General features: G+C 40.7%; 1 long non-coding RNA gene across 1 annotated transcript in view; it reads left to right on the forward strand.

Annotated features, from left to right (window-relative positions):
* The first annotated feature begins 6336 nt into the window (after positions 1 to 6336).
* LOC104846791 (uncharacterized) overlaps positions 6337 to 27647 on the forward strand; it is a 55320-nt gene continuing 34009 nt past the window's right edge. The window contains exons 1-3 of the long non-coding RNA XR_775996.3: positions 6337 to 6735; positions 7497 to 7815; positions 24711 to 24817. This is a non-coding gene — a long non-coding RNA (uncharacterized LOC104846791). The remainder of the gene's footprint in view (positions 6736 to 7496; positions 7816 to 24710; positions 24818 to 27647) is intronic.

Consider the following 27647-nt stretch of genomic DNA (forward strand, 5'->3'; position numbering starts at 1 on the left):
GAGCTGTTATCAAGTGGACCAAAGGTCTTTAGGTGGTGAAAGGGTTTGTGCTCAACTGACTGCTAATCTAAAGGTTGGCAGTTCAAACCTACCCGGCAGCACTGTGGAAGAAAGGCCTGGTAATCTGCCTTTGTTAGGATTACAGTGAAGAAAACCCTAGGAGTAGTGTTACTCTGCACACATGGGGGTCGCCGTGAGTTGGAATTGACTGGACAGCAACTTAGAACAATCTAGTGGCTGCTGAACGACCTGTGGCCATCGCTGCACGTGGATTCCTGTGCCAGTACCCACCCACCACTGAAGGGACCCACCGTGATCCCCCAGCCTGCCTTTAACAGGGGCACCCACCTGAGCCTGGGAAAGGGTGACCCCATGGGAGGGGCACCTGGTGCAATCCACGTGTCAGCCAACTGATGCCCACGTGGTGGTCCGGTGCCCACCTGCTGGGGCTGCTGTAGGGGCTGTGGGTGGGGTGGCCGGGGCGGGCGAGCTGGGTACAGGGCAGCACCTGGGCTCAGGTGTGCAGGGATAGGGATAGAGGGAGCGTGCAGTCCTGGCCCCGGACAGCAGAAAGGCGTTTGTGCTGATTCCATTCCTGCTCCCTGCAACAATGCACAGGTGGAGTGGGTGCCCACGGGCGGGTTAGGGCGGGGCATACTGGGGGAGGGTGCACAGGTGATGGCTTTCCTACCGACAAGGTGCATTGGGGTGGTTGGGAACAGCCTCCTGTTAACACTTCGAGATCAGGCAGAGGGGCCTGGGACTGCATGAAGTTTGGTGATCCCGTGCCTTCCTTCTGGCTCCAGGTAAGCGCCTGAAGGGTCCTGTCTCCTGGCTCACCTTCTCTGTCACTGCTGGACCTGCATCTGTCCCCTCCCTGGGCTCAGGTGCAAGAAAAAGGGGGAATGGAGTGGGGTTGGGACTTCTCCCCAGGAGCAGCCAAGTTTGACACCTCCCCCAGGTGGGAGGCAGGTGGAGGTCTGTCATTGCCAGAGTCACTGACCCTAGGCAGAGTCGTGCACGCAGAAACAGTGGGAAGGAGGGTTCAGGTGGTCCCCTGACCACTCCAGCTAGGTAGTACTGGCCCTGGACCAGGTGCGAGCAGGCGAGCAGGCACCGTGGTTATAGTTGTCTTGGGCCATTTTTCTAGCTGTTGGTAGGGAGGGGGGGGGTTGGGGCTCAGAGACAGAGAGCGAGGCTTCCACAGAGAATGCAGAGGGAGCCCGAACAGCCTCAGTCCCGCTGGGGAGAGCCAGCTCCCGATACTCAAGACTCTGGCCCCCATCTGGCTCAGGTGTTAAGGCCCCAGAAGGCTTCATGCCGTCCCGCCCTGAGAAGCTTCTGGACTTAAAGAGCCAACAGGAGCCAGCCTGAGCCACCCTGCAAAACCCATCAGGGCAAAGGGCTGGGGTGCAGCGGTGAGCCCAGGGCAAGGAGCAGGCCTGTGGATTCCCAATTGTCAGGTGTGAGCTCTGTTTCTGCTCCTCAGAACTGGATGGGCCACACTTCAGATAAGACCTCAGGGCCACAGGGCGGGCCTTGAAGGCTACACTGTCCCCATTTCATACATGAAGTGCCCAAGGCTCTGAGCCAAGGGCCAGCCCACGTACTCAGGTGCTTCAAGGAGCTACCAGATATCCGAGGCCTGCCTCTCTCCAGTGGGGAGAGATTCAATGCACAAACCCTTGGCTTTGATGAGGAGCAGGCCTGTGCTAGTTGAAGGTAGTAGCTTAGAACTAAATTCTGAACTCCACCCTGTGGTCCATATGAACCTGAACTATTGGAGAGCAGGTTGCAGACATGATGCCCCCTTGTCTAAATACTTCGGTGCGTGTTCGCTAAAGAACAAGCACAGTTACGGAAATTGGGAAGCTTACCCATGATGAACTGTGCCACCCACAGACCTTGTTCAGATTTTGCCATCTGTCTCAATGTGTCTTTCAGAGCGATTTCTCAGTGTGTCCAAGGTCACGCATCTCAAGAGGTCTCTTGTCCCCCTTGCTCGGACAGGCCTCCAACTTTTGTGACTCTGGCATTTCTGAAGTATCCAGGCCAGTTGTCTTATAGAATGTCCATCAATCCAGATTAGCCTGCTAACTACCAGACTAGTAGCTAGGTAATTTCGTGTTGCATCTTTTTGAAGGCAGTATTTTATTTCTGACATGGGTTGTCTGTATTTTAGCTTTTAATTTCCGGTGGTTTATCAATTATGTTAGTCTTTCAAAAACACCAACGATTGGCTTCGTTGATATTCGATACTGTATTTTTAAATTAATTATTAATATTTTTGCAACCGTTACCACTATTTATTCCCCAAACTTCTTCATCACCCACAAACAGAAATCCTGTACCCCTTAAACAATAACTCCCCATCTCCCCTTCCTTCCATCCCCGGTAACCTCTAACCTACTTTCTGTCTCTATGGATTGCCTATTCTGGAAACTTCGTATATATGAAATCATACAATATTTGTCCTTTGTGTCTGGCTTATTTCACTTAGCATAATGTTTTCAAGGTTCATCCACTTGGTGGCATGTGTCAGAAATTCATTTTTCTTTATGGTTGAATAATATTTCATTGTGTGGATATACCACATTTTGTTTATCTACTTTTCTGTTGATGGACTCTTGAATTGTGTCCACCTTTTGGCTATTGTATAATTAATTGATTTGGATAGCTTTACTGTTCCCTTCTACTTTCTTTGGGTTTAATTTGCTGTGCGCTTCCCAGCTTCCCAAGATGAATGTTTGTGATTTTCAGTCTTTTTTCTAATAAAAAATTTTTAAATTGTATATTTCTCTCTAAGCGTGGCTTTATTCTATAGCTTCATTCCATAATTTTTATATGTAATATCTTTGTTGTCACTCAGTTTTTCTGAATTCCCTTGTGGTTTCTCCCTTGACCTCTCAGTGATTTAGAAGCCTATTTCTCATTTTATTAACATGGGGTGTCGTTGGCTATTGATTTTTACCTTAATTGCACCATGGTTTCAAAACATCTTCAGCATTAGTTAGATTCTTTGAAATTTGTTGAGATCTGCCTCATGGCTCCATTTCTGTTCGTAGAAACTGCTGGTTTTGAGATTTTCTTTCGCATGTTGAAGCACGCAGTTGTAGTTAATTTATTTTGATTACTCTGTGGTGTCCTGTTGTATACATGTACTACACATAGTTTATTTGTCCTCCTGGGATGGGCATTTTTAGGTAGTTTCCAGTTTTTTGCTATTATAAACAGCACTGCAGTGAACATTTTGGAATGTGTCTTCTTGTTTGTGTGTGAGAACTTGTGAGCATTTAACTAGAAGTGGGATTGCTGGCTGTTTGTATTCTCAATTTTGAGAGCAGTGGTGGTTCGGTAGTAGAATTCTTGCCTTCCATGTGGTAGAACCAGGTTTGGTTCCCAGCCAACACACTTCACACACAGCTACCACCTGTCTGTCAACGGAGGCTTGTGTGCGTGTGTCACTAAACAGGTTTAGCGGAACTTCCAAACTAAGACAGACTGGGAAGAAGGGCCTGTGGGTCTACTTCTGAAAATTAGCCAGTGACAACCCTACGGATCACAGTTGTCTGTGTTCTGTCGTGCATGGGGTCGTCATGAGCTGGGGGCTGACTCAATGGCAGCTATCATCAACGACATCTTTAATTTTACCAGATATTTGCCAAGATGCTCTCCAGAGTGGTTATATCAGTATTCACCCCTCTAACAGTATATGGGAGTGTCCATTACACCACATTTTCACCATCTCTTGGTACCATCAGAAACTTTTACAATTTTTTTTTTCCAATCTGATAGCAATTTTGATTCACCTTGCCCTGGTTACCTTGCCCTGGTTACACGTTTCCCCACATTTATTGGTGAGCCCTGGTGGTGCAGTGATTAGGATCCTGGCTGCTAACCAAAAGGTCAGCAGTTCAAATTCACCAGTCACTCCATGAAAACCTGATGGGGCAATTCTATTTGGTCCTAATATAGTGTTGGTATGAGTTGGAATCGACTTGACGGCAACAGGTTGGGTTTGGAAACTCTGGTGGAGTAGTGGTTAAGAGCTACGGCTGCTAACCAAAAGGCTGGCAGTTCGAATCCGCCAGGCGCTTCTTGGAAACTCTATGGGACAGTTCTACTCTATCCTGTAGGGTGGCCATGAGTCGGAATTGACTCGGCGGCAATGGGTTTATTGCCTATTCTGGCTTCTGCTGTGAATTGCCATCATCTCCTTTGTCTGGCTCCTTGGTTTGTCTGTTTGTTTCTTATTGATTTGTGATTGTCGCATGTGTATATTCTGGGTACTAACAATTTGTCAGTTCCCGGGCGGCGTAAACAGTTAATGCACTCAGCTGCTAATGAAAGGTTGGAGAGTCAAGTCCACCTAGAGGTACCTTGGAGGAAAGACCTCGTGATCTACTTCCAAAAAATCAGCCATTGAAAGCCCTATGGAGCACAGCTCTGCTCTGACACACATGGGGCTGTGAGTTCAATTTGACTCAGTGACAACTGGTTTTAATGATTTATCAGATGTCTCGTTGCAAATAGATTGATACTGTCTGGCTTTTCACGTCTTAAAATGGTTTTACATTTTAATGTTCACTCTTTAACTTTTCAAAATGGTTTTAAAAGCTTTACTTTGCAAACATTTCAAATACACATTTCATGGTAAAAAGTGAAGGTCCCCTTTGCCCGGGGGTAGTTGGGTACACGGACCTTTTCCTGGGCATCTACAAACATCTATCTCATTTATTTTTTTCCCCTCACAAATGGGAATAACACTTTATGTGTTACTTGGCTTCCTTTGTTCACTTTACATTTTCCCACATGTTATGGATTGAATTGTGTCCCCTCAAAATACATATCAACTTGGTTAGGCCACGATTCCTAGTATGGTGTGGTTGCCCTCCATTTTGTGATTGATGTAATTTTCATATGTGTTGTGTGTAAATCTTAATCTCTGCCTGTGGTTAATGAGGCAAGATTAGATTAGGTTTAAAAGGATTAGGGTGGAATGTAACACCTTTACTCAGGTCACTTCCCTGATCCAATGTAAAGGGAGTTTCCCTGGTGTGTGGCCTGTACCACCTTTTATCTTACAAGAGATAAAAGGCAAGAGAAGTGAGCAGAGAGTGGACCTCATACCACCAAGAAAGCAGTGCTGGGAGCAGAGGACGTCCTTTGGACCCTAGTTTCCTGCCTGGGGACGCTCCTAGTCCAGGGGAAGATTGATGGCAAGGACCTTCCTCCAGAGCCGACAGAGAGAGAAAGCCTTCCCCTGGAGCTGATACCCTGAATTTAGACTTCTAGCCTACTAGACTGTGAGAAAATAAACTTCTGTTTGTTGAAGCCATCCACTTGTGCTATTTCTGTTATAGCAACACTAGATGACCAAGACACCACAGTACATTTGAACAACTCATTGTTTTATATATACATAAAAACCCATTGCCGTCGAGTCCATTCCGACTCATAGCGACCCTATAGGACAGAGTAGAACTGCCCCATAGAGTTTCCAAGGAGTGCCTGGTGGATTCTAGCTGCCAACCTTTTGGTTAGCAGACATAGCTCTTAACCACTATGCTACCAGGGTTTCCATATATTTCTTTTTGGTGGCAATATACACAACCAAACATCAATTCACAATTTCTCCATGAACAGTTCGATCACATTGGTTACATACTTCACATTGTGTCGTCGTTCTGCTTCACCTCCATTAATTTTGGTTCTCTGCCTCTTAAAGTTCTCATCTGTGCTTCAGATTAACTGCTGTCAGTGCGCACTCATATAGATAATTCTTATAAAAGGACTGTGCTCAAGGCAAACATGCTTAATTAACTGGGATGAACTGTTGTTTAGTTTAACAATTGTTTCATCGGATAGTTTCTGTCCAAGGTTTAAAGATTATTTCCAGGCATTAGATTTGCGGGCTCCCCTGCACTACATTTGAAGGTATGTTTCACACTCTTCCTCCTCTTCGTCAGGATCCACCTGTTGGGTCTTTGATCAGAACGTTTGGTAATGGTAGCTGGGCACCATCCATTTCTTCTGGTCTCATGGTATCTTAGTTATCTAGTGCTGCTGTAACAGAAATACCACAAATGGATGGCTTTAACAAAGACAAATTTATTTTATCACAGTCTAGTAGACTAGAAGTCCTAATTCAGGACATCAGCTCCAAGGGAAAGCATTCTTTCTCTCTTGGCTCTGGAAGAAGGCCCTTGTTCTCAATCTTCTCCTGGACTAGGAGCTTCTCTGCACAGAAACACCAGGTCCAAAGGACGTGCTCTGCTCCCAGCACTGCTTTCTTGGTGGTATGAAGCCCCCAACTCTCTGCTTACTTCCTTTTCCTTTTACCTGTTGTAAGATAAAAGGTGGTGCAGGCCACACCCCAGGGAAACTCCCTTTACATTGGATCAAGGATGTGACCTTAGCAAGGGTGTTACAATCCCACCCTAATTCTCTTTAACATAAAATTATGATCACAAAATGGAGGACAACCATACAATACTGGCAATTATGGCCCAGCCAAACTTATACACACATTTTTTGGGGGGATATAATTCAATCTATGACACATGGTAATGGACGCAGTAGTTTATGGAGGCAATTAAACCTGTAGTCTATTTCCTTCTCTGATTCCTGGATCTCCTTCTTCCACTTCCATTCCAGGGCTTGGAGACGAATTGCTGTATCTTGGGTGGATCTCCCAAGTTTTACGACCCCAGTCACTACTCACCGAACTTGGAGGTAGAATAAAAACAATATAGAAAGCCTAAAAAAACATTAGGCCAGTTGACTGGGTAGACCCATGAAGCCATGACCCTAAGCCTTCAAACCAAGAAAACTAATCCCGTGAAGTATTTGTTTTACCTCAATTTCGTGAGTCAGAGCCGCCTGCCGCAAATAGCCAGTTCTTGAGACAGGGGTGAGGTGGGTAGCAAGAGCTTTATTAGATATACCGGTATATGGAGACAGACGGGAATGCTCTCCTCCTAAAGTCGTCTGTCTCACCAGACTACCCATGGGTTTGGGTTTTTAAGGGAAAAGAGGCCATAAGTTTTAGGGACTTGTGGAATGTGCACTCTCTTTCTTCTGTTTGGTTTTGGTGGTCGTATCTCAAACATGTTGATCTTTTCCTGCCATTATCCCATCAGCTCAGGGGGTAGCTGGCGCCATCCTTCGTCTTATTTGACAGGCTTAGATCAATATCACTTGTTTTCCACAGTCTTAGAGGAAACATTGGCTAACACTTCACCATTTGGGGAGCTAACTAACATCAGGCTCTGACTTGGAGGCAGGGATGGGCTAGGGGAGGGAAATAAGAGAAAGAAGAAAGAAGAAAAAAAAATTGCCTCAGGTACGGTTCAAGATACGGCTGAGCAGCCGGCTTCCATTGTACCTACATAGTATCAATAGATGCAGAATTTTTTTTTGGCCGCTGTCGTATTGTAAAATTACGTAAAACATTTTATTTGCCATTTCATCTTTTCTTCACCCCCATTGTACAGCTAAGGAAGCCTGGTTGTGCAGTGGTTAAGCGCTGGGCGGCTAATTGAAAGGTCGGCAACTTGAACCCACCAGCTGCTCTGCAGGAGAAAGATGTGGCAGTCTGCTTCTATAAAGATCACAGCCTTGGAAAGACCGGACTTTCTGGCTTGACAGACTGGAGAAACCCTGAGGATATGGCTCCCAACACCCTTTCAGCTCACTAATGAGGTCACTCCTGAGGTTTACCCTTCAGCCAAACATTAAACAGGCCCACGGAACAAAACAAGACTAAAGGAGCACACCAGCCGTGGGGAGAGTCTGGAAAGCAGGAGGAAACAGGTAACCTGGTAATAGGGAACCCAGGTTGAGAAGGGAGAGTGTTGGTGTGTCCTGGGGTTGTTAACCAACGTCCTAGAGCAATGTGTGTACTAACTGTTTGATGAGAAACTAGTTTGTCCTGTAAACCTTCATCTAAAGTACAATTAAAAAAAAAAAAGATTATAGCCTTGGAAACCCCATGGGGCAGTTCTACCTGTCCTATAGGGTCACTATGAATCAGAATTGACTTGATTGCAATGGTTCTTTGTTTTTGTTTTTTTATTGTTGGTATACCGCTTAATGGTAACAGCTACATTAGTCTGGCTGTATAACCATTTCCCTTAAAAATAAAAAAAAACCTGTTGCCGTCAGTCAATTCCAACTCATAGCAACCCTTTTCCCTTGGTCAATGCCAGTTTTCCCATCACCACAGACAAAAATTTGCCACTTCCCAGTGCAACTCATTCTTTTTTTAACAGCTTTTAAACATTCAGCTGTTTAGAAAATTTTTGAGCCAAAACCAAACAAACCAACCCCATTGCCGTCAAATCGATTCCTACCTAAAGCGACTCTACAGGACAGGGTAGAACTGAACCATAGGGTTTCCAAGATCGTGGTCTTTACAGAAGCAGACCCTCACAGCTTTCTCCTGCAGAGTGGCTGGTGGGTTTGAACCGCTGACCTTACGGTTAACAGCCGAGCTACTAACCGTTGTGCCACCAAGTCTGCCAGATTGCTCTCTAGTTTCTGTTCCCGCCAGTGCTCTGGCAGGTACCGTTTCCTGCATCTTTCCTGACACAGACAGCATCGGGCATCTAATTTTTGTCAGTCTGATGGTGGAAAATATCTCCTGAGTTGATTTTGTATTTTCTTAGTTCCCAAGGATGTCTGAGCATATTTTTCAAGTGTTTGTTTATTGGTTCTCTTTCTGAATTATCTGAATTTCTTTTTTCATATCCTTGACCTATTTTTTCTCCTCAATGCCTTTCTCCTGGTGAGCAGAAGAGTCTTAGACATTAACAACTCTCCTTGAGTTTAGACACCGCAGGCATCTACTTTTGGTCTGTGATCTCTGTTAATTTGTTCATAGGATCTTTGTGGAATAGAACTCCTGAGACTTTTTAAAATTTATTTTTATTGTTGAAAATATACACAGAAGAGCATACACCATTTCAACAATTTCTGTATGTACAATTCAGTGACATTTATTGCATTCTTCAAGTTGTGCAACCATTCTTTGCCTAGTTGCTTCTCCTCCATTAACATAAGCTCACTGACCCTTAGTTTCCTATCTTATCTTTCAAGTTGATATTGTCAATTTGATCCATATAAATTGTTCTTTAAAAGAGCACAGTGCTCAAGGCAGGCATTCTTTACTAATTAAGCTAAACTCTTGTTTGGTTTAAAGCAGACTTGAGGGGATATTTTTGGTTTAAGGTTTAAAGACGATCTCAGGACAATAGTTTCAGGGGTTCATCCAGCCTCTATGGCTCCAGAAAGTCTAGAGTCCATGAGAATCTGAAATCCTGTTCTTCATTTTCCTCCTATTGTAGAACTCCTGAATTTTGATATAGTCAATTCCATCATTATTTTGTCCTTTCGGGAACATGTTAAAAAAGTCTTTATCCTTACATCATGAAGACTTTTTATCCTATATTTTCTTTTATTAACCTTTATAATTGTGCCTCACAACTCTGTAATTCATCTGGAGTCCACCCTTGTGGATGATGGAAGGCCCAGCTTTATTTTCTCCATGAAGAAAAAAAACCAAAACCAAACCCACTGCCGTCGAGTCAAGAGAGTATAAATAAACCTCTAAAAACTAACGGTTTTTCTAACACAATTCAAAAACCAATTCATCCTTTCCTTATTGTTTTATGGCAAATTTATCAAGTTTTCAATTATAAATACTTACGACTCCTGATCTCTTTATTCTGTTCCCTTGCTTGCTCTTTTGAAAAGAGTCATTTACTATTCTCGCACTATCCTGTTTTAATTACAGTGGCTTTGTATTTTGGCTTAATATCTAATAGGGTAGGTCTCTCCTTACTGCTTTTCTACTTCAAGATTGCTGTAACTATTTGTAGGCCTTTATTTTTCCATATATATTTTACAATCAGTTACATTCTTTTAAAAAAACCCAGTTGAGGTATTTTATGGAGATTGGATTTCATTTGTAGAATAATTTGGGGGAGAACTAACATGTGTGTTATGTTATCCTATCCACAAACGTACCTCTCTATTGAAATCACGATCTTTAATAGCTTACATTTTATTAAAAAATTTTTTTTATTATACTTTAGATGAAGGTTTACAGAGCAAACTAGTTTCTCATTAAATAAGTAATGCACATACTGTTTTGTGACATTGGTTGCCAACCCCATGACATGTCAACACTCTCCCCTTCTCGACCTTGGGTTCTCTGTTACAAGCTTTCCTGTCCTCTCTTGACTTCTCATCCTTGCCTCTGGGCTAGTTTGCCCTTTTAATCTTGTTTTGTTTTGTTTTATAGGCCTGTCTAATCTTTGGCTGTAGGGCGAACCTCAGGAGTGACTTCATTACTGAGCTAAAAGGGTGTCCGGGGGCCATACTCTTGGGGTTTCTCCAATCTCTGTCAGACTGGTAAATCTGGTCTCTTTTGTGTGTTTGTGAGTTAGAATCTTGTTCTACATTTTTTCTCCAGCTCTGTACCAGTCCCTCTATTGTGATCCCTGTCAGACCAGTCAGAGCAGTCAGTGGTGGTAGCCGGGCACCATCTAGTTGTACTGGACTCAGTCTGGTGGCGGCTGTGGTAGTTGTGGTCCATTAGTCCATTTGGACTAATCTTTCCTTGTGTCTTTAGTTTTCTTCATTCTCCCTTGCTCCCAAAGGGGTGAGACCAGTGGGTATCTTAGATGGCCGCTCACAGGCTTTCAAGGCCCCAGATGCTACTCACCAAAGTAGAAAGTAGAACATGTTCTCTATAAACTATGTTATGCCAATTGAGCTAGATGTTCCCTGAGATCTTGGTCCCCACAGCCCTCAGCCCAGCAATTTGTTCCCCCCAGGGAGTTTTTGGATGAGCCTATGGAGCTTCCTTGACCTTGCCTTATACATGTTGTGCTGGCTTCCCCAGTATTGTGTACTGTCTTATCCTGCACCGAAGTTACCACTCATCTATTGTCTGTTTAGTGTTTTTCCATCCCCACCCCTCCCCTCCATCATAACCATCGAAGATTGTTTCTTTTTGTGTGTACACCTTTTCATAAATTTTTACGGTAGTGGTCTCATGCAATATTTTTCCTTTTGTGATTGACTTATTTCACTCAGCATAATGCCCACCAGATTCATCCATGCTATGAGATGCTTCTCCGATTCTTCATTGTTCTTTATCATTGCGTAGTACTCCATTGTGTATATGTACCATAGTTTGTTTATCCATTCATCTGTTGATGGGCATCTAGGTTGTTTCCATCTTTTTGCTATTGTGAACAATCTTGCAATGAACATGGGTATGTCTATTCGTGTGACAGTGCTTATTTCTCTAGGATATATTCCTAGGAGTGGGATTGCTGGATGATATGGTATTTCTATTTCTAGCTTTTTAAGGAAGCACCATATCGTTTTCCAGAATTGTTGTGCCCCTTATTTCGTTTGCTTGCCTTATTGCTCTAGCTAGCACTTCCAGCACAATGTTAAATAGGAGTGGTGATAAAGGGCATCCTTGTTTTGTTCCTGTTCTCAAGGGGAATGTTTTCAGCCTCTCTCCATTAAGAATCATGTTGGCTGTTGGTTTTGTATAGATGCCCTTTATTATGTTGAGAAATTTCCCTTCTATACCTATTTTGTTGAGAGTTTTTATCAGGAATAGGTGTTCGGACTTTGTTGAATGCTTTTTTCTGCATAGATTGTGATGATCACGTGTTTTTTTTTTTTTTTATAATTTAGGTTGCGATTACGTTCATTGATTTTCTAATGTTGAACCATCCTTGCATAGCTGGTATGAATTCTACTTGGTCATGTTGTATTATTTTTTTTGATATGGTGCTGAATTCTATTGGTTAGAATTTTGTTGAGAATTTTTGCATCTGTGTTCATGAGAGATATTGGTCTGTAATTTTCTTTTTTGTGTATGTGTGGTATCTTTGCCTAGTTTTGGTATCAGGGTTGTGCTGGCTTCATAGAATGAATCCAAAAGTATCCCTTCCTTTTCTATGCTCTGAAATAGTTTGAGTAGTACTGGCGTAAGCACTTCTCTGAATGTTTGGTAGAATTCTCCAGTGAAGCCATCTGGCCCAGGGGTTTTTTAGTGTTGTTGTTGGTGGTAGTTTTTTTAAATTACCTTTTCAATCTCTTCTCTTGTTATGGGTCTGTTCAAATTTTCAACATCATTTTGTGTTAGTTTGGGCAGGTAATGTGTCTCTGGAAATTTGTCCATTTCCTCTAGGTTTTCACATTTGTTGGAGTACAGTTTTTCATAGTACTCTGTTATGATCCTTTTTATTTCAGTTGGGTCTGTTGTAATGTCCCCCATTTCATTTCTTATTTGGGTTATTTGAGTCCTGTCCTGTTTTTCTTCTGTCAATTTGGCTGGTGGTTTGTCAATTTTGTTGATCCTTTCAAAGAACCAACTTTTGGTTTGTTGATTCTATTGTTCTTCTCTTCTCTATTTTATTTATTTCTGTTCTGATCTTTATTATTTCCTTTTTCTGGTGGCTCTGAGCTTCTTTTGCTCTTCTCTTTCTACTTGTTTGAGTTGTGTAGCCAATGTTTTGATTTTTGTCCCTTTCTTCTTTTTGATGTGTGTATCTATTGCTATGAGTCAGAATCAACTCAACGGCACTGGGTCTGGGATCTATTGCTATAAATTCACCTCTGAACACTGCCTTTGCTGTGTCCCAAAGGTTTTGGTGTGATGTTTTTTCATTCTCATTTGACTCTAGGAATTTTTTTATTCCATCCCTGATTTCTTCTACTATCCAGTGGTTTTTAAGCAGGGTGTTATTCAGTTTCCATGTAATTGATTTATTTTCTTTGCTCTTCCTACTGTTAATTTTTACTTTGATGGTGTTGTAATCAGAGAGGATACTTTGTATCATCTCAATATTTTGGATTTTGTTGAGGGTTGCTTTGTGACCTAAGACGTGGTCTATCCTGGAGAATGTTCCATCTGTGTTGGAAAAGAATGTATACTTTTCAGCTGTTGGGTGGAGTGTTCTATGTATGTCTGTGAATTCAAGTTGACTGACTGTGTCCTTTAGATCTCCTGTATCTTTGTTGAGTTTCTAGATGTTCTGTTCTTTACTGAGAGTGGTGTGTTGAAGTGTCCTACTATTATTGTGGAACTGTCAATTTCTTTTTCCAGTGCTGTTAGAGTTTGTTTTATGTATTTTGGAGCACTTTCATTGGGTGCGTAGATATTTATTATGGTTATGTCTTCGTGAAGGATCATCCCTGTCATCATTATATACTGTCCTTCTTTGTCTTTTATGGTGGATTTTGTTTTAAAGTCCACTTTACCTGAGATTAGTATTGCCACTCCTGCTCTTTTTTGGTAGCTGTTTGCTTGATGTATCTTTTCCATCCTTTGATTTTTTAATAAATTTATGTCTTTGTTTCTAAGGTGTGTCTCTTGTGGACAGCATATTGATGGACCCCCCTTTTTTTTTTTTAAATCCATTCTGTCACTCTCTCTTTATGGGTACATTTAGACCATTTACATTCAGTGTAATTATTGATAAGTGTGAGTTTATTACTGTCTTTTTGTGGTGCTGAAATTTTCTTTGTTCTGCGTACTCTTCCATGATGAATTCCTTTTGCTTGTGGATTTTTTTTTTCGTTTCTTTTGTTTTTGTAGGTTTGGTTTTTACTGAGACTTTATGTTTTTCTTCTTTGTTTTGATGAGTAGGTTTGTTACTTCCTTTGTGGTTGCCTGGAAACTTACCCTTATCTTCCTTGTTTGAACCAGCGTATTATTACTTGGTATCACCTTGCCTTCCTCTCCATTAGAAAGCTCTACACCATTTATTCCCTCTTTTATTGTTCTGACATTGTCATCATTTACAGATTAACCTCTCAGTTTCCCTGTTGTAGATCTTTTGGTTTTGAATAGTCCTTGAGAGTTCATTTCCTAGATTGGTGTCTGGCTGGTGTGATCTTTGGTCCAAAATTCAGACTGTCGTCTGATGTTGTTTGTTCTCAAACCAAAGGACTCCCTTTAATAATTATTGTAAGTTTGGCTTGTTTTTACATATTTCCTTAATTTCTGTTTATCTGGAAATGTCCTAATTTCACCATCATATTTGAAGGAGAGTTTTGCAGGATATATTATTCTTGGTTGGCAATTTTTTTCTTTCAAGGTTTTATATATGTCATCCCATTGCCTTCTTACCTACATGGTTTCTGTAGAGTAATCAGAGTTTAGTCTTATTGTTTCCCCTCTGTATGTGACTTTTCATTTTTCTCAAGCGGCTCTCAGGATTCTTTCGTCTTTGGTTTTAGCAAGTGTGATTATGATATGCCTTGGTGATTTTCTTTTGGGGTCTAACCTTTGGGGATTCATTGAGCATCTTGGATGGCCAGCTTTTCATCTGTTGTATTAGGGAAGTTTTCTGTCAGCAATTCTTCAATGATCCTTTCTGTGTTTTCCATTTTCTTCCCCTGTTCTAGAACTCTGATAACTCACAAATTTTTGGTTTTGACTGTATCCCATATCATTCTCAGGGCTTCTTTGTTCTTTTTTCTGAGTTTTCCTTAAACAAAGTGATATCCAAGTATTTGTTTTCAATTTCTCTGATCCTGTCTTCCATTGTTTCAAACTTGCTCCTCAGACCTTCTATGACATTGTCCATTTCTGAAATCTTATTATTTATCTTTTGGGTTTTTAATGGTTGTTTTTGTATGATTTCCAGTTGTGAATTTATTTCAACATTTTGTTTCTGTATTAGTTTCCTGAATTCTTGCATTGTTTTATCTATATTTTTCATGAATTTGTCTGCCTTCTCTATGAATATATCTATTTTTTCCTCATTTTTGTCCACTTTTTTTTCAACTATTTTTTTTTTTTTTATTGGATAGCTCTGAATATTAGAGATTTGAATTCCCTATCGGGTAGCTCCAGTGCCTTTTATTCTACTGGAAAGTCATCTGGTGTTTTATTTTGGATGCTTACTGGAACCACCCTGTCCTGTTTTTTAATATGTTTTGATATTGTCTACTGTCTTCGAGATATTCAGTAATTATTTCCTTCACTTATTGATTGTAGATTTTTTTTGTCCTGTTTTTTGTTTTATTTGCTTATGCCTGAGCAGGCAGATTGTGTGTTCTTTGTTGTTTGCTCATCTATGGGCACAATACTTTCACCTTCTCATGCAATGGTCAAGACCAGTCGCTCATCTATGGTGCAGCAGGGCAGATCTAGCAGAAGGGGAGGGCCTATGGTGGGTTGTTTGTGGCATGTACTGTGGCTAACAACATGAGTCGGGGGTCAGGACAGGGCAGGTTCTGGTAGGCCATGCCTGTGCTTCTCGGGGGGTGCGATATTCAGTGCATGGTGCAGATGAGGGGGTAGGTTGTGATGTGTGGAGCTAAATTGGGTATGGGAAAGAAGAAAGGAGAGAGAAACAGGAGACAAAAAGAAAAAAAAAGTACTAAAGGAGCCTACCATTGGAGTGGAAAGACAAGCAACCGAGAAATGAAGAAAAAGAAAAAGAAGAAAAAAAAAAAAAGAAATGCCCCCAGGGATCCCACTGGTGATGAAGGAAGTAGATCCCAGGCCTTGAGGCACAGCCTATCTAGAAGGGGTGGAGATGGAAGACAGCACCAGGTATTCAGGAGACAGGAAAAGAAGGTTAGTAGAGAGAGACAAGAAATCAAGAAATGAAGAAAAGCAAAAAGGAAAAAAAAAAAAACAAGGTCTCTTTTGGTTTCTTGCAGAAGTGTTTTGTAGTTTTCTTTGTATAAGTCTTTTACATCTCTGGTAAAATTCATTCCCAAGTATTTTATCTTCTTGGGGGCTACTGTAAATGGTAGTGATTTGGTGGTTTCCTCTTTGATGTTCTTTTTGTTGGTGTAGAAGAATCCGATTGATTTTTCTATGTTTATCTTGTATCCCAGTGCTCTGCTGAACTCTTCTATTAGTTTCAGTAGTTTTCTTGAGGACTCTTTAGGGTTTTCTGTGTATAAGATCATGTCATCTGCAAACAGAGATACTTTTACTTCTCTGTTACCAATTTGGATGCCCTTTATTTCTTTATCTAGCCTAATTGCTCTGGCTAGGACCTTCAGCACAATGTCGAATAAGAGTGGTGATAAAGGGCATCCTTGCCTGGTTCCCATTCTCAAGGGGAATGCTTTCAGACTCTCTGCATTTAGGCCAGTGTTGGCTGTTGGCTTTGTATAAATGCCCTTTATTATGTTGAAGAATTTTCCTTCTATTCCTATTTTGCTGAGAGTTTTTATCATGAATGGGTGTTGAACTTTGTCAACTACCTTTTCTGCATCAATTGATAAAATCATGTGATTCTTGTCTTTTATTTATATGATGGATTACATTAATTGTTTTTCTAATGTTGAACCATCCCTGGATACCTGGTATGAATCCCACTTGGTTATGGTGAATTATTTTTTTGCTATGTTGTTGAATTCTATTGGCTAGAATTTTGTTGAGGATTTTTGCGTCTAAGTTCATGAGGGATATAGGTCTGTAATTTTCTTTTTTTTGTGGTGTCGTTACCTGGTTTTGGTATCAGGGATATGGTGGCTTCATAGAATGAGTTTGGGAGTATTCCGTCCTTTTCTATGCTCTGAAATGCCTTTAGTAGTAGTGGTGTTAACTCTTCTCTGAAAGTTTGGTAGAACTCTGCTGTGAAGCCGTCCAGGCCAGGGCTTTTTTTTGTTGGGAGTTTTTAAAATTACCTTTTCAATCTCTTCTTTTGCTATAGATCTATTTAGTTGTTCTACCTCTGTTTGTGTTGGTTTAGGAAGGTAGTGTGTTTCTAGGAATCCATCCATTTCTTCTAGGTTTTCAAATTTGTTAGAGTACAATTTTTCATAGTAATCTGATATGATTCTTTTAATTTCAGTTGGGTCTGTCGTGATATTGCCCATCTCATTTCTTATTGGGGTTATTTACTTCCTCTCCTGTTTTTCTTTTGTCAGTTTGGCCGATGGTTTATCAATTTTGTTCATTTTTTCAAAGAACCAGCTTTTGGTCTTGTTAATTCTTTCTATTGTTTTTCTGTTTTCTATTTCATTTAACTCTGCTCTAATTTTTATTATTTGTTTTCTTCTGGTGTCCGAGGGTTTCTTTTGTTGCTCTCTATTTGTTCGAGTTTTAGGGATAATTCTTTGATTTTGGCCCTTTCTTCTTTTTGTATGTGTGCATTTATTGATATAAATTGACTTCTGAGCACCCCTTTCACTGTGTCCCAAAGTTCTGATAGGAAGTGTTTTCATTCTCATTGGATTCTATGAATTTCTTTATTCCATCCTTAATGTCTTTTATAGTCCAGTCATTTTTGAGCAGGGTATTGTTCAGTTTCCAAGTGTTTGATTTCTTTTCCCTGCTTTTTCTGTTATTGATTTCTACTTTTATGGCCTTATGGTCAGAGAAGATGCTTTGTAATATTTCAGTGTTTTGGATTCTGCTAAGGCTTGCTTTAGGACCTAATATGTGGTCTATTCTAGAGAATGTTCCATGTGCACTGGAAAAGAAAATATACTTGGCTGCTAATGGGTGGAGTGTTCTGTATATGTCTAGGAGGTCAAGTTGGTTGATTTAGGCATTTAGATCTTTCGTGTCTTTATCAAGCTTCTTTCTGGATGTCCTGACCTTCACCGAAAGTGATATGTTGAAGTCTCCTACTATCATTGCGGAGCTGTCTATCTCACTTTTTAATGCTGATAGAGTTTGTTTTACGTATCTTGCAGTCCTGTCATTGGGTGCATAAATATTTAATATGGTTATATCTTCTTGGTATATTGTGCCTTTAATCGTTATATAGTGTCCTTTTTTATCCTTTATGATGAATTTAGCTTTAAAGTCTATTTTGTCAGAAATTAATATTGCCTCTCCTGTTTTTTTTTATTGTTGTTTGCTTGATGTATTTTTTCCATCCTTTGAGTTTTAGTTTGTTTGTGTCTCTAAGCCTAAGGTGTGTCTCTTGTAAGCAGCATGTAGACGGATTGTGTTTTTAAATCCATTTTGCTATTCTCTGTCTCTTTATTGGTGCATTTAGTCCATTTACATTCAGCATTAATTACAGATAGGTATGAATTTAGTGCTATCATTTTGATGTCTTTTTTTGTGTATTGTTGACCGTTTCTTTTTCCCACTTAATTTTATGTGCTGAGTAAATTATCTTTATATATTGTCCTTTCCTCATATTCATTGTTGTTGATTTTGTTTCTGCTGAGTCTCTAGTTTTTCCTTGTATTTTATTTTGATGTGTAGGATAGTTATCTCCTTTCCATGTGGAAGATATATGACTGCATTTCTTAGTCCCTCTTTACTGTTTTAGTGTTGTCTTCTTTTACATAATAACATCGCTGTTTCCCTGTTTTGAGCATTTTTTTGTCTTGATTTATTTTTTGTGATTTCCCTATCTGGGTTGACTTCTGATTGCTCTGCCCAGTGTTCTAGTCTTGGGTTGATACCTGATATTACTGATTTCCTAACCAAAGAACTCCCTTTAGTATTTCTTGTAGTTTTGGTTTGGTTTTTACGAATTCCCTCAACTTCTGTTTATCCGGAAATGTCTTAATTTCACCTTCATATTTAAGAGACAGTTTTGCTGGATATATGATTCTTGGTTGGCAATTTTTTTCCTTCAGTTTTTTAAATAAGTCATCCCATTGCCTTCTTGCCTGCATGGTTTCTGCCGAGTAGTCCGAGCTTATTCTTATTGACTCTCCTTTGTAGGTGCCTTTTTGTTTATCCCTAGCTGCTCTTAAAATTCTCTCTTTATTTTTGGTTTTGGCAAGTTTTATTATAATACATCTTCGTGACTGTCTTTTAAAATCTACCTTATGTGGAGTTTGATGAGCATCTTGGATAGTTATCTTTTCATCTTTCACGATATCAGGAAAGTTTTCTGCCATCAAATCATCAACAATTCTCTCTGTATTTTCTCTTATCCCTCCCTATTCTGGTTCTCCAATCACTCGTCGGTTATTTCTCTTGATAGAGTCCCACATGATTCTTAAGGTTTCTTCATTTTTTTAAATCTTTTATCTGATTTTTCTTCAAATATATTAGTGCCAATTGCTTTACCTTCAAGTTCAGAAATTCTGCCTTCCACTTGCTCAGTTCTGCTCCTCTGACTTTCTATTGAGTTGTCTACTTCTGTAATTTTATTGTTAACCTTCTGAATTTCTGATTGCTGTCTGTCTGGATTTTTCCAGCTTATTTAATTTTTCACTATGTTCCTGAATAATCTTCTTAATTTCTTCAATTGCTTTATCTGTGTGTTCCTTGGCTTGTTCTGCATATTGCCTCATTTCCTTCCTGATGTCTTGAAGGGTTCTATATATTAATCTTTTGTATTCTGCCTGTGGTAATTCCAGGAAGGCACTTTCATCTAGAAGATCCCTTGATTCTTTGTTTTGAGAGGTTGTTGAGGTGATCATGGTCTGTTTCTTTATATGACTAGATATTGACTTTTGTCTCCGAGCCATCTATAAGTTATTGTATCAGTTTATTTTATGTTTGCTTACTGTGTCGTAGCTACTTGTTTTGTTTTGATATGCTCAGATGGGTTGCTTGAGTAAGCTAGCTTGATTATTTTCACCTTTGGAGCTCTCATGTTCTGTCCACAGATGGCTACAGCTATCATCAGGTATACCAGTCTAGGAGTCCATTCACTTTTCTTGCATGAATTCAGCTCAGGTGTCCAGGTAGCTGATTATCAAGTATGTGGTACAGGCTCTGTCCTACAGTATTAGAGTGGCAGGGGTGATTGAGTATATACTGGTATCTGGTTGCAGCAGGGGGTCACACTCTGAACAAGTCAGAGGGCTGAGAATCTTCCCCCACATGTCTCTGAGGAAAATGTGTCCCTGTTCCCTAGAGTGTGCAGGTGGGTGGGCTCTGCCAATGGACCATGGGCACCCAATGTTTTTGGTTGTAAAGACTGGGAGGTACCAGTTATCCTTGGACTCCTGTTGTGGATGGCTGGGTGACCTGAGTGGAGCCACCAGTCCTTAGGCCCCTGATATGGGTAGGTGAGGACTCTGTTTAATAGGCAAAGCAATGTCAAACATCAAACACCCACCTCTCCGCCGCATAACTGAAATGGTTGGAGTCTGCCAACAGGGGCCTATTCTCCTGAAATAGGCCCACACAGTTCCATGCAGAGGGGAATGGTACTCAAAGTCCATGGATTGTTTATGCCTGGACAGGAGCCGCTTCTGTCCTGAGCTCCCCCAGTTAGTGGAGCTGGCAAATTATCTTTTCCCTCAGTTGCAAATGTATTCCTTCTCCAAGGCCGGGAGGATGGCTCTAGGTGCTCAGCAGGGCCTATCTCAGGCCCAGGGAAGTCAGCCGCTGAAGCTGGCTTGGGAGAGGGGGAGGGCACTGTAAAACATAGGCAAGTACTTAGCTTTTGTGGAGAGTGCTGTTCTTCTCCGGTTCCAGAGGTCTAAGGAGGCTGTGTGGCTGGCTGCTTCTCCTTGAGGAAACTGAGGCTGAACGTTAGTACTAGCCCGCAGCCGCTGCTCTGGGAATGGTACCTGAGGGCTCCCCGCAATTCAGGTCCGGTAACTCCTCTCCGCTTCCGAACTGTCTCTTCCTCCCACTACCCCTCAGTCCGTTTTCTAAGCTTGTCTTTGATGTTCAGGGCTCCTAGCTTGTCATAAACATACTCATTTCACTTGTTTTTTCAGGTCTTTGTTGTAAGAGGGCTCGCCGGAAGGGTCTGTCTATTCTGCCATCTTGGCTCCGCCTCTTCACTTTGTTACCTCTTTATTTGATGCTCAGGGCTCCAGGATTGTTTGTCTCTGTTTCACTTAGTGTTTTGGGTCTTTGCTGTGGAGGGACAGCATGGTGCTTCTGTCTATAGCTCCGTGTTGGTTCCGCCTCCTGGTTTACAATGTTTAAAGAATCATGTATTTCTGTGTCTTTTCATTCTGGATTTCATTTGCATCCTCTGTCCTGCTTTGATCAGTTTTGTCAGGAGCTTGTCTATTTTATTTATTTAAGAACAGGCTCTTCTTCCTCCATCCCTCCCCCTTGCTAGTTTATTGATTTCTGCCTTATTCTTGCTTTTTCCTAACCAGTTGCATTGAATACTTAGATCATTGTTTATAAAATGTTTTGCTTCCTGATAAATGTTTCTAAGGCTATAAATTTCCCTTTATGAACTAGCTACCCATGTCCCACAAAGTTTGGCCTTAAAAAAAAAAATGTTATTCAGTTTTAAATTTTGTAAATTTCCCTTATGATTTTGTTTTTAACCTAGGAGTCACTATTTTCCAGGTGTGTAATTTTTTTTAAAGATTTTAAAAATTGATTTATAGTTGTATTGACTTATATACAGATAACAACTTGTGTGACATTGATTCTTTCGAATTTATCCTTTGGGGATTAGTACATTTTTTACTAACTTTTTAGTCAATTTTTGTAAATATGCCATAGGTGCTTAAAAATAATATATTGTCTCTGACCGTTGGTAATAAAATTTTATACTTATATTCAAGCTAATTTTAATTGTATTATTCTAATCTTCTATATAGGATCCTGGGTGGTGCAAGCAGTTTGCAATCATCTGTTACCCTAAAGGTTGGCAGTTCAAACCCACCCAGCAGTTTTGTGGAAGAAAGGCCTGGCAAGCTGTATCCATAAAGATTAAGCCAAGAGAACCCTATGGAACAGTTCTACTCTGTAACACTGGGGTCGCCCTGAGTCAGGGGCTGACTCTATGGTAAGTAATAATAACAACAATCTTGTATATATTTATACTTTTTTTTTTGCCTGCTTTGGGAAACCCTGGTGGCGTAGTGGTTAGGTGCTACCGCTGCTAACCAAAGGGTCGGCAGTTCGAATCCACCAGGTGCTCCTTGGAAACTCTGTGGGGCAGTTCTACTCTGTCCTATAGGTCGCTATGAGTCGGAATCGACTCGACAGCACTGGGTTTGGTTTTGTTTGGCTTGCTTTGTTTCTAAAAGGACTATGTTAAAATCTGCAACTTTTTGATTCATCTGTGTCTTTATACTCTGTCTGCTGTTGCTCTATTTTGAGGTCATTTTAAGGGTACATTTTTATTCATTTAAGTCTGTTGTTCCATTTTACCAGTATATAAATCTCTTTGTTCTTTGAGTGTTTTTTTTTTTAAATTTTATTGTGCTTTGGGTGAAAGTTTACAGTGCAAATTAGTTTCTCATTCAAAAATTTATACGTAAATGTTTTGTGACATTGCTTACAATCCCTACATTTTATCAGCACTCTCCCCTTTCCCTTTCCACCCTGGGTTCCCCATGTCCATTTGTCCAGTTTTCCTGTTCCTTCCTGCCTTCTCATGTTTGGTTTTGGGTAGCTGTCGCACATTTGGTCTCGAATACTTGATTGGACGTGTGTAATTGTTTTATAGGCATGTCTAATCTTTGGGTGGAAGGTGGACTTCAGGAGTGGCTTCAGTTCTGAGTTAGCAGGGTGTCTGGGGCCCATAGTTTTGCGGGTTCTTCCCATCACTGTCAGCCCAGTAAGTCTGTTTTTTTTTTGTTTTTTTTTTTTTTGTGAATCTGAATTTTGCTCTACGTTTTTCTCCCACTATGTCTGGGACCCTCTGTTGTGGTCCCTGTCAGAGCAGTTGGTGGTAGTAGCTGGGTACCATCTAGTTCTTCTCGGCTCAGGCTGGTGGAGGCTCTGGTTCATGTGGTCCGTTAATCCTTTGGAGTAATATTTTCTTTGTGTCTTTGGTTTTCTTCATTCTCCTTTGCTCCAAATGTGCTGGGACCAATAGATGTATCTTTGATGGCCACTCGCAAGCTTTTAGGACCCAGATGCTACTCACCGAAGTAGGATGTAAAACATTTTCTTTCTGAGCTATGTTATGCCAGTTGACCTAGATGTCCCTGCGACCTTGGTCTCCAGCCCTCAGCCCCAGTAACTCAGTCCCTTAAGGTGTTTGGATGTGTCTAGGAAGCTTCTGTGACTTTGCCTTGGTCAAGGTGTGCTGACTTCCCCTGTTTTGTGTGTTGTCTTTCCCTTCACCAAAGTTAACACTTGTTTACTATCTAGTGATTTCCCCTCCCTCATAACCATCAAAGATTGTTTTTTTTTTCCCTCTGCGTAAACCTTTTCTTGAGTTTTTATAATAGTGGTCTTGTATAGTATTTGTTCTTTTTTGCTTGACTTATTTCATTCTTCTTTTTCTCCCTTTGATTGGATACACTGATTTTTTCTTGTTTTTTAAAATCATGCATTCTAATTTTATTCTTCTGCTGGTTACCTCTAACTCCAACCAGTTCTTACGTTTGCTTTTTCCTGTCAATTTATTGAACTTATATTCACATCTTTTCCCAACACAGGGAAAGAACTTTAGCATTCTCTTATTTTCCTCTGGTCTCTCCTGCCCTTCTTACTCTTCCGTCTCCCTGCTCTTCAGCCATGTTCATATTTTCCAGTGTTTTGGATATTCCTCCTTTCTTCTCTTCCATCCTCTCAACTGCAATAAACCTCCAAGTTATCTTCTCTTTATTTCCTGTGTACCTGACAATTCTCCTGGATTTATTCCTATTCTTACTGAAGTACTTAATCCAGGACTATTTCTTTGAGGGTCGTTGTATTGTAAATATCCCAAGAGCTCAGAGTATCCTTGATTATCTTTTTAACTCTGGTATCATTGTTGAAAAGTCTGATGTTGATCCTACTTTTTTGTTTTCATTTGTAAGTGGTAAATGCACTTTTCTCTCTAGATGGCTTTAAATAATTTTTCTCTTGTTCTTAAATTTTACCATAATGTGCCTAAGAAAAAAAAAAGAAAGAAACACCAAACCAAACCAGTTGCCCTCAAGTCAATTCCAACTCACGGCAACCCCACGTGTATCCGTGTAGAACTGCCCTCCATAGGGTCTTCTTTCTTTTTCCCCATCTGGATCTTTTGTTTTACTCTTTTGTCATTCCATAGTCTGTTATTCATTCCATCTATTGTGTTCTTTATTTCATCTATTTTTCCAGAGTCACTAGTTTTTCACTATAACTGCTGTCCCTTCTTTATATGTCCAATATACTTTCTTATATCTTTGTGGACATTTATAATGTGTATTTTGAGTTCCTTGTCTGTCTCATTAATTATGGTTCATCTTGTAGAGGTTGTTGGGCGTGTTGTCTATCTTTTTATGGTTAAGATCAAGTGTCTGGTTATTTTTGCTTGTGAACTCATCTTTCTCTGGGGGACACCAGCAATTTTGATAGATATGGTGCCTATTAAAGGAGTCCCTGGGTGGCACAAATGGTTAAGCACTCAGCTACTAGCCAGTAGGCTGGTGGTTTGAACTCACCCAGAAGAGCCTTGGAAGAAAGGCCTGGCTATCTACTTTCTAAAGGTCACAGCCTTGAAAACCCTATAGAGCAATTCTACTCTGCAACACATGAGGTCACCATGAGTGAAAATTGACAGCACCTACCAACAAAAACATAGTCCATATTTTTCCTGCTGCATTTAAAGAGAGAGGGAGAGGTTTGCCCCAAGGGGAGTAAATGAGCTTAGAGGTTAAATAATTAGACTTAAGGAGCTGTATCCACAATAAGAGGCTTGCCTCAGAACAGAGCCTAACTTCAACGCCTGCCCTCTCACCATGTAACCCTCTCTGCACCTCTCTTTAGCAGAAAGATTTTCCCTCCCTCCTCTCCCACACACACCCTAAGTTGCCCAGCACTAGAGAGAAGAGAGTGCTTGTGGGTCAGTCAACTGGCCTACATCTATTCTTACTTTTCACAGATGTCCCTGAGCAGTGCTGACTTGGTGCTAGACTGGTGTGGCTGTTTCTCTGTCCTTCAGTGATGAGGGAAGAGCTGATCATCTTCTTAGAGCAACCTGGTCAAAAGGTAAGAGCAATGCCTATGATTTCCCCTCAGCCTGTTCCTGCAGTGAGGACAGTGTTAACACAGCAGGACTGATTTACTCAGTCTTTGCTGGAGCCGCGGCACTGACCCTTGGACTGAGAACTACACCCTTGGAATTTTCGCTTAGTTACTGATTAAGGATGTTATTCTGTTGGCCGGGGAGCATCGGGGCATGATGCAGCAGATTGTCAAAAATGTTTAACTTAGATGTTAAAATTTATGATGTGTACCTGGCATGCTATGGAGTCCTAAGTTTCAGTTACCACGGCTGGTTACATGGTAAGAATGTGCCTACTTGGCCATCTTTGTCATCAGAAACCTGGGCTCCAAGACCTGAATGGGCTTCCCTGGCAGAGCCATCTTGCGTGTGGTCCTTTGGTTCGCAGCTGGAAAGAAAGTCTGTCAGTGTGACTACTGTAGAGAGAGGGGACTTGGAAGTCTGCTCTTGACCTCACTTTTGCTGTACTAAACATGAGCTCTGAGTATAACCTGGTATCAAGTTGTGTGGGTCTTTCTGGTGAATCACTGAACTAGAGAATGGTCATGGGACCCAGATATACTTGTTGTAGCCCCTGTGCCTCCCATGCTCTGGGCTGCTGTGGTTTCTCTCTACATTTGGCCACAAACAAGCCTCTTGCCTGGATTTTTCTTACAGTTTTCTCTCTCTCTTTTTTGAAAATGTAAATGCTTTCTTTTGACTCTATAGCATTCAGAGTTTGGCTGAGGAAGGGAGCTAGCAGCCTGTGCTAATTCACCATCTTGTAGGAAACCAGAAGTTATCCATTATCTTAAAAATTTGTTCATTGCTGTTATATTTTATTTTATTTTTTTACTTCTGCACGTTTATCTGGGCATGTGGCAGAACTTTCATGTTCGTTCTTTCAATAGATTGCTTACTCAGAAAAGCTAAGACCATCATCGCTGCAAATATAATCCTTTTAGTATTTATTTATTTCTCTTGTCTGATTGCATTGGCACTGATAGAGTGACCACCCTTGCTTTAATGTGAATGTCTCAAACGTTTCACTCTAAACTATGGTATTTATTTGTTGTAAGTTTCTGGGATATAACTTTTAGCAAGTTAGGAAAATTTTCTTCTGCTCCTAGCTTGTTAAGAGGTGAACTTAATGGACCAAAGGGATTACAACTACTACAACTTCCACCAGACTGAGCCCAGAACTAGATGGTGCCTGGTAACTACCACTAACTGCTGTGGCAGGGATCACAGTAGAGAGTCCTGGACAGAACGGGAGAAAAATACAGAACAAAATTCAAATTCACACACACACACACACCCCAGGCTTGCTGGTCTGACAGAGACTGGGAAAACCTCAAGAGTATGTGGTGGGTTTAAGTCTCCCACTATAATTGTGGAGCTGTCTATCTCACTTTTCAATGCTGTTAGAGTTTGTTTTATGTATCTTGCAGCCCTGTCATTGAGTGCATAAATATTTAATATAGTTATATCCTCCTGGTGTGCCTTTAATCATTATGTACTGTCCTTCCTTATCCTTTGTGCTGGATTTAAGTTTAAAGTCTATTTTGTCAGAAGTTAATAATGCCACTCCTGCTCTTTTTTTGATTGTCGTTTGCTTGATATATTTTTTTCCATCCTTTGAGTTTTAGTTTGTGTCTCTAAGTCTAATGTGTGTCTCTAGTAGGCAGCATATAGATGGATCACGTTTTTTTAATCCATTGTGCCACCCTCTGTCCCTTTATTGGTGCATTTAGTCCATTTACTTTCAGTGTTATTATGAGTTTAGTGCTGTCATTTTGATGTCTTTTTTTGTATGTTGTTAACACTTTCTTTTTCCCACTTAATTTTTTGTGTTGAGTAGTTTATATATTATCTTTTTCTCTTATTCATTATTGTTGATTTTGTTTCTGCTAAGTCTCTATTTTTTTCTTGTATTTTGTTTTGATGAGTAGGATTGTTAGTCTCCTTTGTGGTTACCTTAATATTTGCCCCTATTTTTCTGTTTGACCTAACTTTAATTTCTTTATATCGCCTTGTCTTCCTCTCCATATGAAAGATCTATGACTACATTTCTTAGTCCCTCTTTATTGTTTTAATGTTGTCTTCTTTTACATAATGACATTGCTGTTTCCCTGTTTTAAGCATTTTTTTTAATTAACTTTTTTTGTGCTTTAAGTGCAAGTTTACAAATCAAGTCTGTGTCTGTTACAAAGATTTACATAAACCTTGCCATACACTCCTAATGCTCTCCCTCCAATGAGACAGCACAGTTCTTCCCTCTACTCTCTCTCCTTGTGTCCATTCGGATAGCTTCTGGCCCCCTCTGCCCTCTCATCTCCCCTCCAGAGAGGAGATGCCAACATAGTCTCATCTGTCTACTTGATCTAAGAAGTTCTTTCTTCACCAGTATCATTTTCCATCCCATATTCCAGTCCAGTCCCTGTCTGAAGAGTTGGCTTTGGGAATGTTTCCTGTCTTGGGCTAACAGAAGGTATGGGGACCATGGCCTCCGGCGTCCTTCTAGTCCCAGTCTGGCCATTAAGCCTGGTCTTTTTACCAGAATTTGGGGTCTGCATCCCACTGCTCTCCAGCTCCCTTGGGTTCTCTGTTGTGTTCCCTGTCAGGGCAGTCATCGGTTGTGGCCAGGCACCATCTAGTTCTTCTGGTCTCAGGCTGATGTGGTTTCTGGTTTACGTGGTCCTTTCTGTCTCTTAGGTTCATAATTACCTTGTGTCTTTGGTGTTCTTCATTCTTCCTTGTGCTTTTAGCATTTTTTTATCTTGATTTATTTTTGGATTTCCCTATCTGGGTTGCCATCTGATTGCTCTGTCCTGT

This window comes from Loxodonta africana, chromosome 19, assembly GCF_030014295.1.
Source record: "Loxodonta africana isolate mLoxAfr1 chromosome 19, mLoxAfr1.hap2, whole genome shotgun sequence".
Classification (NCBI taxonomy): Eukaryota; Metazoa; Chordata; class Mammalia; order Proboscidea; family Elephantidae; genus Loxodonta; species Loxodonta africana.